This window comes from Gopherus flavomarginatus, chromosome 4, assembly GCF_025201925.1.
Source record: "Gopherus flavomarginatus isolate rGopFla2 chromosome 4, rGopFla2.mat.asm, whole genome shotgun sequence".
Lineage (NCBI taxonomy): Eukaryota > Metazoa > Chordata > Testudines > Testudinidae > Gopherus > Gopherus flavomarginatus.
Genome location: NC_066620.1, coordinates 54833430 through 54843701, shown reverse-complemented (window position 1 = coordinate 54843701; position 10272 = coordinate 54833430). Strand labels below are relative to the sequence as shown.

The 10272-nt window shown below is 51.8% G+C and overlaps 1 protein-coding gene across 2 annotated transcripts in view; it reads left to right on the top strand.

Annotated features, from left to right (window-relative positions):
- The first annotated feature begins 9091 nt into the window (after positions 1 to 9091).
- Positions 9092 to 10272, top strand: part of TLR5 (toll like receptor 5) — a 47750-nt gene continuing 46569 nt past the window's right edge. The window contains exon 1 of one of the 2 annotated variants that reach the window (XM_050948487.1): positions 9092 to 9183. The gene's annotated coding sequence lies outside the window, so the exon portion shown is untranslated. The remainder of the gene's footprint in view (positions 9184 to 10272) is intronic. The other variant, XM_050948486.1, reaches the window with a different exon arrangement.

Here is a 10272-nt window from a genome sequence, read left to right as displayed (position 1 = left end):
GACTCAAAAGGGTTATCACAGTCAGTCACGGCGTGACCATCGACACCGTTCCCACTAGGAATCCTGCTTGAAATCTCCGCCAAGGCACTGTAGTTCCGGGCGTCAATCGCCGGCTCCCCACCGTCGTGGGTCTGCCCATAGAGATCACTCATGGAGCAGCTACTACTGTCGGTACCATTCTCCTGCTTCGAGGTTGCGGTCCCATGGTGGACGTAGATCCCGGCACTGCCGCCACTCCTGGTCCAGAGGCAGCAGCATGTTGTATGCCAGCCTGACCTCCGCTCACAGTCGCCCATCTACAGGCCAGGCTAGCCAGTCTGATCGGAAGGCCTCACTGGTGCCTCAGCAAGTGCAATCGCACCATGCATTGTGGGTGGCCCAGTGATACCAGTGGGCACTGTGGCCTCCAGCGCAGCCCCTGGTGGGGGCTCACTCAGTGGCCGGGGCATTGGAAGCACCATCAGCCTCCATTCCTAGACTGCCAGGAAAGGAGTTGATGGGCCCTGCTTCCTTGGGTCCGTGCCTGGAATCCGACCATGTGGTAGATCCTCCGGTGCCAGCCGACACCCGAAGTACTGCACCAGCCTCCTCACTCCGTCCAGAGGAGCAGATTGTGACCCCGCCCCCCTCTGTCCCACAGGAGGACTACCGGGCCCATCAAGACTTACTAAAAAGGATGGCAGTGAGCCTCCATCTCCAGGCTGAGGAAATGGAAGAGCCCTCAGACTCCCTGTTCAATGTGCTATCCCCCTTGGCACTTGGCAGTGTGGCCGTACCACTCCATGAAGGAGTGGCGAAAATGTCAAATGCCTTGTGGCAAACACCAGCCTCGTTGGCTCCCATCTCTAAGAAGGTGGAGTGCAAGTACTTTGTACCCACTAAGAGGTATGAGTATCTGTATTCCCACCCAGTACCCAGCTCCTTGGTGGTTAAGTCGGTCAACCACAGGGAGCAACAGGGCAGCCAGCCCCGACCCCAAAGAACAAAGACTCTTGGAGGCTGGATGCTTCCAGGAGAAAAATGTATTCATCGTCAAGCTTCCAGCTGAGGGTAGCAAACCATCAGGCTCTCCTGGGTTGCTACAAGTTTAATTTCTGGGGATCCCTTCCCAAGTTCGAGGACTCCCTCCGGGAGCGCGATAGAAAGGAGTTTAAGGCACTGATGGAGGAAGGGGCAGCTGCTGCAAGGGCATCTCTGCAGGCTGCTTTGGATGCAGTGGACACAGCCACATGGTTCATCGACTCAATCGTAAGGTTCCCGGTGACAACAGCCAGGTCCTGCCTGCAGCTGCTAGGTCACATGTCGGTGTGCACGTACATGATCTGCCACGCCAGGCTCAGGATGAGGCCCCTACAACTCTGGCTAGCTTCGCAGTTCTCCCAAGCCATGGACAGGCTGGACAAGGTCCTCACGGTGCCGGACTCAGTGACCGCCTCCGTACGGTGGTGGTCCACACTGAGCAACGTGTTCCAAGGGGTCCCGTTCGTGGAGCTGGTGTCTGATGCATCGGACCTGGGCTGGGGAGCCCATGTGGGGAATTTTCAGACCCAAGTTCTATGGTCTCTGCGAGACCTGACCCTTCACATAAACGTCAAGGAACTCAGGGCAGTGCGACTGGCGTGTACAGCCTTCCAATCGTACCTGAAGGGCAAGGTAGTCAGGGTTCTCATGGACAACACGGCCTCGATGTTCCATATCAACAGGTTGGGTGGGACCTGATCCTCCACCCTCCGCCATGAAGCCCTCAACTTATGGGACTTCTGTATAGCCCATGACATCCACCTAAAAGCTTTTCACCTACCAGGCACCTGGAACGTGAGGGCAGATCGCTTGATCAGGACTTTTCCTCTCAGCACGAGTGGTCGCTACAGTCAGAAGTTGCCCTCCAGCTTTTCCGGAGGTGAGGAACTCCCCAGGTGGACCTGTTTGTGACCTGACAGAACTGACGATGCCCCCAGTTCTGCTCCAGGTGGGGTCTGGGGAGGGGTGCTATCTCCGATGCCTTTATCCTGCCCTGGTCAGGCCAGCTTCTATATGCCTTTCCCCCATTCCTGTTGATCAGCAGGGTCCTAGAGAAAATAAAAACAGACAAGGCCAGAGTCCTCCTCATTGCCGTGGTGTGGCCCAGGCAGCACTGGTACGGGACCCTCTTGGGCCTGGCGGTGGCTACGCTGTGGCCATTGTCGCTCTGCCCGAACCTGCTTTCTCAGGACAGGGGCCATTTCCTCCACCCCAACCTGGCAGCTCTTCACCTCACAGCATGGCTGCTCAGTGGCTAGGTGGTAAAGAGAGGAGAGCTCTGGTTCAGCACATCCTCCTTGAGAGTAGACGGCCCTCCACTCGCTGCTCCTACATGGTGAAGTGGTCTCGTTTTGCTAGGTGGGCGATGGACCAAGGTGCATCCCCAGTGGTTGCCCCGATCCAGCTTATCCTCAATTACCTCCTCAGTCTGAGGGCCCAGGGCCTGGTGCCCTCATCCGTCAGGGTACATCTGGCAGCCATATCAGCTTTCCATCCCCCGGTGCAAGGACACATGGTGTTCTCCCATGCTATGACCGACCGGTTCCTTAAGGGGTTGGACCAGGTTTACCCATATTCTAAGCCTCTGGTCCCACAGTGGAACCTGAATCTGGTGCTGGCTCAGCTCACGAGGCCCCCGTTTGAGCTGCTGACCACGTGCTCCTGGTCTCACTGGCCTTCCTGGTGGCTATCATGTCAGCCAGGAGGGTCTCGGAGCTCAGGGTCCTGACCTCCGAGTCACCGTATACTGTGTCCCATAAGGACAAGGTCCAGCTCCGCCCATACCCTGCGTTCCTCCAGAAGGTGGTCTCCGCTTACCACATGGGTCAGGACATTTTTCTACCCGTCCTTTGCCCCAAACTTCATGCGACTACTGAAGAACACTGCCTCCACACGCTCGATGTGAGGTGGGCTCTGACTTTCTAGCTCGAGCAAACCAAGCCGTTCAGAACGTCTTCGCAGCTGTTTGTCACCTCGGCTGAGCGCGTGAGAGGCCAGCCAATTTCCACTCAGCTGCTGTCCAACTGGATCACTTCGTGCATCGGCTGCTGTTATGAACTGATGGGTGTTCCCCTGCCACCTATTGTTAGGACACACTTGACACGGGCACAGGCCTCGTCAGCTGCCTTGTGGCCCATGTCCCCATTCAGGACATTTGTAGGGCTGCCACGTGGTCTTCGATTCACACGTTCACCTTGCACCATGCAATAGTCTCCCAAACCAGGGATGATGCCGGGTTCAGCAGGGCAGTACTCCATCCTGAGAACTCGTGAATTCCTACTGACCTCCAGCAAATACATCTTGGAATCACCTACTGTGGAACGCACATGAGCAATCACTGGAAGAACAGACAGTTACCTTTTCTGTAACTGGTGTTCTTCGAGATGTGTTGCTCATGTCCATTCCACATCCCGCCCTCCTTCCCCTCTGCCGACGTCTGGCAAGAAGGAACTGAAGGTGGGGGGAGTGCGCAGCGCCCCTTATACCGTGCCAGGCAGGTGCCACTCCAGGGGTTGCGGGGGGCATTCCCCCCCTACGAGTACTGCTAGGGGAAAAACTTCCAGCACCAGTGCACGTGGCGAGCATGCACACCTACTGTGGAACGGACATGAGCAACACATCTCAAAGAACACCAGTTACGGAAAAGGTAACTGTCTTGTCAGTGCTCACATGAGGTGGGGACAGGGTGTAAAGTGCAAGCCAGCCCTGCACAAAGATGTTATTTGGCTTGCCCAAGGTCATCCACAATGAGCTACTGGCAGTGTCAGGTAGAGAACATGGCAGCCCTCAATTTCAAGCCCTGGTTTTAGCCCCCAGACCACACTATCTCCAGACCACATGACTTGTTCTCTTGGAGTTGTCTGGCTCCAGCCCAGCTCTTGAAGCACATCAGTTTTATTGCTGAACACTCAGGTCAGTGTGGACCTATGTTTAAACCAAGTCAGGGATGCAATTGTGAACTAAAAACCTTACACCTCCCGGCCAAAGATGATAACTGGAAGTCAGCACAGTCTTAAACATAACTGTTACAGCCTAGAGAGTAGGAATGTATGCTGCTGGACTACATCTGATGAAAGGTATCAATTCTTGAGCTACCCACTGGGGCGAAGAACAGAGATCAAAGCTAGCAGCTGGCTTGACAAGCGACAGCCCTGGGAAGAACTAGTTCTCTCCCTCTAGTTCAGGACTAGCTGTCAAAATATAAGCATTCAAGCAGTATTTGTAAGAAAGATGCACTGCAAGCAGAATCCTACTTGAACTATATAGTCTCCTACATGGCTTTCTTAAGACCCTCTCAGTCCACATTTTGATCTCCATAATTCTACCTGGAAGTAGTTTGCTAATGTGTGTAATTTGGGATTTTAAAAAAAGAAGTTTCCAACAGCTGGATGGAAATCAGCCTTCTAGACCAGCGGTTCTCAAACTTCATTGCACCATGAGCCCCCCTTCTAACAACAAATATTACTACACAACCCCAGCAAGGGGGCCTGAAGGCCGAGCCCACTCCAGCCTGTGGGGGCCAAAGCTGAAGCCCAAGGGCTTCAGCCCTGAGTGGCGTGGCTCGGGCTGTGGCTTCGGCCCTCGGCCCCAGCAAGTCTAACACTAGCCTTGGTGACCACATTAAAATGGGGTCCTGAGAACCCCTGTTCTAGACTCTGCCAAGAACCAGGCAATGGACACCTGTAGCACAAATGGAGTATGTTATATTGTTGATAAAGAGGGATTTTTCTCATCTATAGAGCTCCTCACCAGCGGTGATCTAGTGGTTGAGGCATGGGACTGGGAACGAGTACTGAGTTTAAATCTCTGCTCTGACGCTTGACTACACACATGGCCAGGGGCATGTTTGCTAATGTTTGTTGTTTCTTCCCTATCTGTAAAATGATGATTATAATAATGACGTTCTCCTGTTCATCCTCAGGGGACGGACAGAGGATGAACTGGAGAATGATTGCAGAGTACTTTGAATATGACACATGCTGGGGATAATTATTACAGTTTTATAAGGAGAGGAAGCCAATCATCCCTTAGGTTAGGCCACCTACCCTTGTAGCCACTGGCCCTGTTATTGGCTGTTCATTTGTCACTCTGTTAAACAGTGCTGTTGTAAATTGCTTGTAAAGGGCTGGGCCCTGCCAGAGCCTGAATTTTAGTTTCTTTTCTCTAGCTGTTGTCGTTCACCCTCTTAATTTGTGAGCGGTTAAGTACAGTAACCAATTACAATTTAGCAGTGGTGGCTCCTGCAAAATTACCTTTGCCAACTCTCAGATCCTTCTGCCTATTTCAGGGGACTGACTTTTTGTTCCTCCTGTTCTTGAAAGGTTCTGTCTAATCTTGTGTGCTCTTCATTTTTATTCCCCACATTCACATTTTGATTAAAAGACTAAGGTCCATTCTCTGCCCTTTCCAGCTTTCCCCTAACATTTCACACCCAACAATTATCTCATTCTTGCCTTCATCTTCTTTTTGCCCTTTCACCTTGCATAACACCGGTCTTCTCTTACTATAAGTCTCTTGAGGTGGAAATGCATTCCTGTACGACTTAAACCCCATAGCCTGGCTTGCCAGGGGCTTTAAGGAGATATAGTCTGTTTCAAAAACACATTTCTGTCTACAGATGTTTTACCCTCTATTGTTACAATTAACACCTAAAATGACTATAAGATTGCAGGGGAAAAGTCTTTGCTTTCATTTTATTCACTGTGCGTTAGGTCACAAGGCCCAGATCTCACAAAGGTATTTAGACTCCTAACTTCCATCAACTTTTGTGGAGCGGGGCCAAAGTGTTGTCAAGTCACTTCAGTTGTTTCACCTGCACAGTTAAATTGTCCCTTGTAGATTTTACAGAAACAAGGGAGGAGATGAGAAAAAGCAGTTGTAACATTCAGGGCCAGGTGCAGTGTTTGGAATTACTTTCACTTTATATATATGAAACAGGACTAGTTTTCAAGGCAATGATAGCCCTTTAAATTGTGGAGAGGGCCTTAAGTTTGCCTTTTGCACTGCTAGGCCATCACTCAGATTTAAATGCTTTCATGATGGTTGAAATGGCAAAAGCTACAGTAGTGTGGATGGGACATCAGTGCCTTTTGCTAGCACTACGCTCACTGTAACTGGGGCTGCCAAACAGGCTTTGTGACTGACGCTGGAGAATTCAAATGTTTCTGCTCAACTTCAGTTGCTTTTCCTGACCCTGCATGTTGCTTTACCTCATTACTTGTTCTTCCCCCCGGTTTCTTGTCCCTGCACTAGTTCCAATAATAAATGGTCCCTGAGCAAAATCTCATTCAGAGGAGGAGATAGTGGGTATCTATCACCTTTATGAGGCAAAGAGACCTTGCAGCTTCTGCTGCCACCTCTGAAGTCTTGCACTTTGAAGCAGTGGGAAAGGCAACAGCAAATATCTTTCCTAGCTCTGTCACACTCAGAATTAATCCATTCGATGACTGACATTCATTCTTTCAATCCAGGCCTGGTTCTGACCTACTGTGAAACCTCCAACAGCAGAGAGCCTTTACATGAAAGGGGCTCCCACAGTGTGCACCTCGCTCCTCCTCCAGCCCAATAGCTGGGCTGCATACTGCCTTGTGGAAATACTGTTGTGAAGGTCAAGACTATAACAAGATTCCAAAAAGAATTAGTTAAGTTCATGAGGATAAGTGCATCAAAGGCTATTAGCCAAGATGGGCAAGGAGGCAAAACTATGCTCTGAAGTATCCCTAGCCTCTGTTTGCCAGAAGCTGGGAATGGGTGACAGGGAGTGGATCACTTGATGATTACCAGTTCTGTTCATTCCTTCTGGGGCACCTGGCATTGGCCACTGTCGGAAGACAGGATACTGGGCCAGATGGACCATTGGTCTGACCCAATATGGCCGTTCTTATGTTCCTAATGCATGAGATGATTCCAGGCCTAATAAGACAGCCAGAACTTTTGAAGCCAATATATCTAGCCACGCAGCTAAGATTTTCATAGCACAACACACTCCCTAGTTGGTGGTCTGGCCTGGATTTAAAATCACCACCTGTTTACAACCCTGGTGAGAGACTGAGGGCAGGGAAGTTGGGGATATTTGATGTGTGCTGGGAAGTGGGGTGAGGGGGGAGGCGGTGGCTGGCCATCACTCCTATCTTGCCTTTCTGCCTGCTACCTCTGACTTGGATACATCTCCAAGGCATCCTAAGGGCTGTCACTGGCTTTCCCACCTCCGCCTGTGGATCAGTGGGACCTCCCTTAGTCTCTGCTGCTGCCTACTCTCCTCTGGTTGGGACTGCATATCCTTCCCTGAATGTGTGTGCATGCATGCATGCGTGTGAGGCCAGGTCTACACTACAAACCACTGACAGCATAGGTATGTTAGGGATGTAATTCCCTGACTGACATACCTGAGCCAGCAAAAGTCCCTAATGTAGACACACCAGTTTATACTGGCAAAACTGTGCTTTTAGCAGTATAGCTGAAGTTTTGCCTGTATAAACTGCATCAACACTAGCATCACTTTGATGGTATAAACTTGTCTGAGTGTGTAAATGTAAGTAATTTAGTGATTATGAGAGGGTCAAGAGTGGGCCATGGATGAATCTAAACTGGTCCTGTTCCCATCCAATCTTATCTACAATTTTCTTAGCCTGGGAATAAATCTTGCAGGAGCAGAGACCATATTCCATCTGCTAATCCTAATGATTTATTAATTAATCAGTAACTAATCTAAATCATGCCAGTGCTCTGAAATAGCACAGGCTGCAAACTGAACCAAACCCACATTTTTTTGTTACATATGTGCTGCTAGTTTTTGCTATTTCTGATCTGAAATAATTTGTGTTCACATAGACTAGTTTATCTGGCCTCATATTCCTCTAGTGTGAAACTACACTGAAGTGAGGGGGGGTGGGGAAGCAGGATCAAAAATGAAAGTAGCAGAAGTGATCAAAGAGAAGCCTCCAATGAAAAGAGGACACTGCCAGATTCATTGAAGATACTTTTCTACTGAACATTTACACTGAACAATCTGGAGTGTTTTCAACAAACCAGCTGGTATGGTAGTGTGAGGAGATGGGTGAGGTAATATTGTTTATTGGCCCAGCTTTTGTAGGTGGAAGAAAGGAGCTTTCAAACTATGCAGAGCTCTTCCCTGGGATTGGTCCAATAAAAGATATTACTGCTCGGTCCACACACCCACCTTGTCTCCTTTTAATATCCTGGGCCCAACAACACTGCAAACAGGCACTATGGTATCTCCTTGTGTACATTGACAGGGCTGAGTCACCAAACCTTTGGCTTGTAACCAAGACTGAAATAGCTATAAAGTGGCCAAACTTTTCCAAAGTGGCCACTAATATTGTGTGCCCTCGTTCAAATGGCCAGATGGCCCCATTTTGGGGGTCTTTTTCTTAGATAGGCTCCTATTACCCCCCACCCCCTCCCCATTTTTCACATTTGCTGTCTGGTCACTCTACTGACACCTCCACCCCCCCCTCCCCCCGCAAAAAGGAGACACCTAAAATGCAGGGCCCCTGGAAAGGCAGGGGTTAAACGGCAGGGGTTAAGGGGGATGCAAGGGCGTCGTAGGCCTGTCAGCCCCAGGATATTAGCCAGCCAAGGTCGGTGAGGCACTACCCTGTAGCGGCCCAGCTTCCGCTGGGGAGCGAGACAGCTTTGGAGCCACACGGAGCCTCTTGCTCGCTGGAAGCGTGTCTCGCACCCGCCGCCGCCGGGCCCGTACAGGCTTGTCTCGCTCCTAGCACTGGGTTAAGGGCGCGCGGGCTGGGGCCGGGCTGGGGCTGCCCTGAGCTTCGCTTGATGGACGTGACTTCGTAACTGGGTTTTGTTTGGTACCGGCCCAGCCCCCGCCCCCCCGCGGGCTGATGGCCGCGGTGCTTTCCCGCCGCAGGCAGCAGCGAGGCAGGTGGCACAGGGCTCAGGCCGGGCTAGGCGAGCCCGGCGGAATGTGCCCCCCTCCCTCCCCCCGTGCCAGTCGGGGCGGAGCAGGCCCGGGGAGGCGCGGGGAACCCGGGCACGGAGGTTCCAGGCGGGGTCGGGGGTGGAGCCATGGCCGGGGGTGGGGGCGGCACGGAGCTGCGGGGACATGCCGCCGCCTGCAGCGCAGCCCTTTTGCAGGGGCTGCATTGGCTGAGCTGCCCGCGGAGCAGGACCCGGGCGGAGGTAAGAGGCGCTGGCAGGGGGCAGGCTGGGCTCGGGGATGCCTGGGCTCTGTGCCAGCCCTGCCACGGACCCCCCGCCGGCAGGCAAGCGGCTCCACCCACGCGAATGGGGGTGGGACGGGGCGGCTCTGCGCCCACACGGGAGCTGGGGGCTCCCCGCGCTCTTGCAGCACCGCTGCTCCCCTGCCAGGTGTTGGCCCCGCGGGGGGACACTACACCGCGCCTGGCAGGCGGGCAGCGGGAGCCGCATGCGTTGGTCTGGGCGCCAGCTCTGCTCGCTTGGCAGGGAAAAGTGCAGCTTGGCTCTGGCTGAAGGTGACAGGTCCTGGGAAGTCAGCGGAACGTATTTTGGCACATTCCAGCCACAGCACCTTTAAAAGAGGCAGCCTGGGGTTTTCAAACATGCTCTGTCTGGACAGATTGTTCACCTGATCTCAAGGGTCAGCCCCATTCCTTGCCAGGGGAGCAGAGGGACTCTAACACTACTTGCTTTTGGAAATCCCAGCAGAATTATTTAGTCCTTACAATACCCCTGTGAAATAGTTTAGTCCCATGTTATAAATGGAAAAACTGAGGCACACAAGGCTCATTGGAGGCGGGGGACTTAAAGTGATTTGCCAAGGTCACACAGCCAGTCATGAATAGAGCCTAGGATTCCCGAGTCTACGTTGTAATTAAAAACTCCGACCTGTGCCAGCTGACACAGGGCTTGGGCGAACAGGCTGTTTAATTGCACTGTAAACCTTCTAAAAGTCTATCCCACGAGTAAACAACCACATAGCCGGAGCTCCGTGTGTCCAAGTCAGCTGGCATAGCCCAGCTGCAGGCGTCTAATTGCAGTGTAGACATATCCCCAGTTTCTTCTCTCACACCATTCACACTGCACAACACTCCAAGCAACTATAACATTTGTAAACTTCGAATTCAAGCTGTGAGCTGTGTTGTTCATAATATATGGATTTAGCACTGATTTTAGCTGCAAATTGTCACATGGTGATTAATAGATATTAGATGGCATGAGAGTCCATAAAAACCCACTGAGGTAGCTGTTCACATTGCACAAAGCAATTGTTTTAGAATGACATTGTCT